Source organism: Arachis ipaensis, chromosome B10, assembly GCF_000816755.2.
Source record: "Arachis ipaensis cultivar K30076 chromosome B10, Araip1.1, whole genome shotgun sequence".
In the NCBI taxonomy this organism is placed as follows: domain Eukaryota; kingdom Viridiplantae; phylum Streptophyta; class Magnoliopsida; order Fabales; family Fabaceae; genus Arachis; species Arachis ipaensis.
Genome location: NC_029794.2, coordinates 47,167,895 through 47,172,188, shown reverse-complemented (window position 1 = coordinate 47,172,188; position 4,294 = coordinate 47,167,895).

Sequence of the window (4,294 nt, the reverse complement as noted above, 5' to 3'; positions counted from 1 at the left end):
TATCTCTTAGATTCCTTAATCAGAATCTCCGTGGTATAAGCTAGAACTGATGGCGGCATTCATTAGAATCCGGAAAGTCTAAACCTTGTCTGTGGTATTCCGAGTAGGATTCAAGGATTGAATGACTGTGACGAGCTTTAAACTCCTGAAGGCTGGGCGTTAGTGACAGACGCAAAAAGATAGTAAATCTTATTCCAACCGGATCGAGAACCAACCGGTGATTAGCCGTGCTGTGACAGAGCGCGTGAGCGTAGTTTTCACTGGAAGGATGGAAGGTAGCCATTGACAACGGTGATCCACCAACACACAGTTTGTCATAGGAGGGCGTGCGTGCGTGAATCAGAAGACAGAGGAAAGCAGAGATTCAGAAGGCAAAGCATCTCCAAAACTCCAACATATTCTCCATTACTGCATAACAAGTAACCGTTAATCCATGCTCTTTTGTTCATTCACAATTCAACTGATAAACATAATTGACTTCCTAACTAAGATTTATAAGATAACCATAGATTGCTTCAAACCAACAATCTCCGTGGGATTCGACCCTTACTCACGTAAGGTATTACTTGGACGACCCAGTGCACTTGCTGGTTAGTGGTACGAGTTGTGAAAAGTGTGATTCACAATTCGTGCACCAAGTTTTTGGCGCCGTTGCCGGGGATTGTTCGTGTTTGAACAACTGACGGATTATTTTGTTGCTTAGATTAGGAAAAATCTTTGTTTTTGGTTTAGAGTCTTTTATTATTTATCCCTTGTTAAAACACTTTAAATTTATAACTCAGTTAGTTAGAACGTGGTGTTTATGTTCATGGTAATTGGCTATCATATTTTTTTCAAAACCTTCTTTTTCATAAATAATATTTTCTCTATTAAATTGTGTGCCAAACTTTAAGTTTGATGTTCTTCAAAGTGTTCTTAAGTTTTCCTTGTGTCTTGATCTTAAAATTTTTAAGTTTGGTGTTCCTTGGTGTTTTTCCCCCCCAAAATTTTCGAAAATAAGGAACCTCAGATCTAAAAATTTTAAATCCTGTGTTATCTTATTGTTTTTCTCTCCCCTTTAAAAAAAAAAAATTTCAGATTTTTATTTCAAAATTTAAAACCTTTTTCAAAAATCATCATATCTCTTTCAAAATCTCCTAACCACTTTCTCTCTCCTCACTTTTTCGAAAATCATAATTTTTGTTATTTTTATTTTTGGTTAAGTTGTCCTCTTTCTATAAAATAAAATAAATAATAAAGTAAATCAATCCAAGTTATATCCCTTTATCCATCATGGACATAAGTGGAAATGAACAGTCCAGGAGGACTCTGGGGTCATATTCTAAAGAATCTGGCGTTGAACGCCCAAATAGGGCAGAATCCAGCGTTGAACGCCCAAAATGGGCACAGTTCTGGCGTTCAGACGCCAGAAGTAGACAAGGAGCTGGCGTCCAGTTTCACTCCAGCTTCTAACTCTGCCACTCAATTGCCAGTGAGGGATCAGACACACACAAGTGCTGATAACAACCCCTCTAAAAAGGCTTCTTTAACCACTAAGGTTGAAGAATATAAAGCCAAGATACCTTATCCTCAAAAACTCTGGAAAGAGGAGCAGGATAAGCAATTTACTCGCTTTGCAGATTACCTCAGGACTCTTGAGATAAAGATTCCATTTGCAGAGGCACTTGAGCAAATACTTTCTTATGCCAAGTTCATGAAAGAGATCTTGAGTCATAAAAAGGAGTGGAGAGAAACAGAAAGAGTTCTCCTCACTAAAGAATGCAGTGCAGTCATTCTGAAGAGCTTTCCTGAAAAGCTTAAAGACCCTGGGAGTTTTCTGATACCATGCATATTAGAAGGTCTATTGACATTAAAGAAGTGCTTGTTGGGAGGCAACCCAACTTTTCTTTTCATGGTTTTTCATGTTTTATTAGGTTCATGATCATGTGGAGTCACAAAATAAATATTAAAAATTAAAAAAGGAATCAAAAATAGCAGAAGAAAAATCACACCCTGGAGGAAGCACCTGTCTGGCGTTCAACGCCAGAACAGAGCATGGTTCTGGCGCTGAACGCCCAAAATGGGCAACATCCTGGCGCTGAACGCCCAGAACAAGCATGGTTCTGGCGTTCAACGCCAGAAATGGCTAGTAAATGGGCGTTGAACGCCCAAAATGGGCACCAACCTGGCGCTGAACGCCCAGAGTTGTGTGCAAGGGCATTTTGCATGCCTAAATTGGTGCAGGGATGTAAATGCCTTGACACCTCAAGATATGTGGACCCCACAGGATCCCCACCTTCCCTCCTCATAATCCTAGTTTTTTTTCTACATCTTACTCTTCATCTAGTCCTTCTTCTTTTGCTCGAGGGCGAGCAACATTCTAAGTTTGGTGTGGTAAAACAATTATGTGAAGGATCTATAGCTCAGTGGTAGAACATGTGGCTGCAAATCAAGAGATCCCTGAGATACCTTAGGGGATGCACTTCCTTCCACATAATTATTGGAAGCAACTGAGGATAGAAATACCAAAAATCACTAGGAATCAAGCCACAAAGGCAAGGAAGAGACATAAAAGAGCTCAAGAACATCATTGGTTCCTCAAGAAGGAAATGCCATCATCACTAAGGTGGACTCGTTCCTTGTTCTTACTTTCTCTGTTTTTCGTTTTCTCTATGTTAAGTGCTTATCTATGTTTGTGTCTTCATTACATGATCATTAGTAGTAATCAGTATCTATTTTGATTTTATCTCCAATTAAGCTATAGTTTATTTTTCTCATCATCAGCAAATATGAATAAAGTAATAGATCTTTTGAATAAGAGGCAATAAAATTTCGAGTTTTAATAAGAGAAATTCTAATTAGTTAAATGTGGTGGCAATGCTTTCTGTCTTCTGAATGAATGCTTGAACAGTGCATATATCTTTTGAATTTGTTGTTTAAGACTGTTAAATATGTTGGCTCTTGAAAGAATGATGAACAAGAGACATGTTATTGATAATCTAAAAAGTCATAAAAAAATGATTCTTGAAGCAAGAAAAAGCAGCAAAGAACAAAACTTGCAGAAAAAAAAAAAGAAGAAGCGAAAAAAAAACAATTAGAAAGAAAAAGAAAAAGCAAGCAGAAAGAGCCAATAGCCCTTAAAACTAAAAGGCAAGGGTAATAAAAAAGGGGATCCCAAGGCTTTGAGCATCAGTGGACAGGAGGGCCAAGAAGGAATAAAATCCTGGCCTAAGCGGCTAAACCAAGCTGTCCCTAACCATGTGCTTGTGGCGTGAAGGTGTCAAGTGAAAACTTGAGACTGAGCGGTTAAAGTCAATGTCCAAAGCAAAAAGAAGAGTGTGCTTAAGAACTCTGGACACCTCTAATTGGGGACTTTAGCAAAGCTGAGTCACAATCTAAAAAGGTTCACCCAATTATGTGTCTGTGGCATTTATGTATCCGGTGGTAATACTGGAAAACAAAGTGCTTAGGGCCACGGCCAAGACTCATAAAGAAGCTGTGTTCAAGAATCATCATACTGAAATAGGAAAATCAATAACACTATCTGAATTCTAAGTTCCTATAGATGCTAATCACTCTGAGCTTCAATGGATAAAGTGAGATGCCAAAACTGTTCAGAAGCAAAAAGCTACTAGTCCCGCTCATCTAATTAGAATCTGAGCTTCACTCAAAGACTCTGAGATATTATTGCTTCTCAACCTATTAGTCTTCTATTTTATTTGTCTAGTTGCTTGAGGACAAGCAACAGTTTAAGTTTGGTGTTGTGATGAGCGGATATTTTATACGCTTTTTGGGGATAATTTCATATAGTTCCATTCAAACACGCTTGTTCCTATCTAAGATGTTCATTCGCGCTTAACTGTGATGGAGGTGATGATCTGTGACACTCATCACCCTCCTCAATTCATGAACGTGTGCCTGACAACCACCTCCGTTCTATATACGATTGAATGAGTATCTCTTAGATTCCTTAATCAGAATCTCCGTGGTATAAGCTAGAATTGATGGCGGCATTCATGAGAATCCGGAAAGTCTAAACCTTGTCTGTGGTATTCCGGAATTGATGGCATGAGAATCCGGAAAGTCTAAACCTTGTCTGTGGTATTCCGAGTAGGATTCAAGGATTGAATGACTGTGACGAGCTTGAAGCTTGAAAAGGCTGGGCGTTAGTGACAGACGCAAAAGGATAGTAAATCCTATTCCAACCGGATCGAGAACCAACCGGTGATTAGCCGTGCTGTGACAGAGCGCGTGAGCGTAGTTTTCACTGGAAGGATGGAAGGTAGCCATTGACAACGGTGATCCACCAACACAC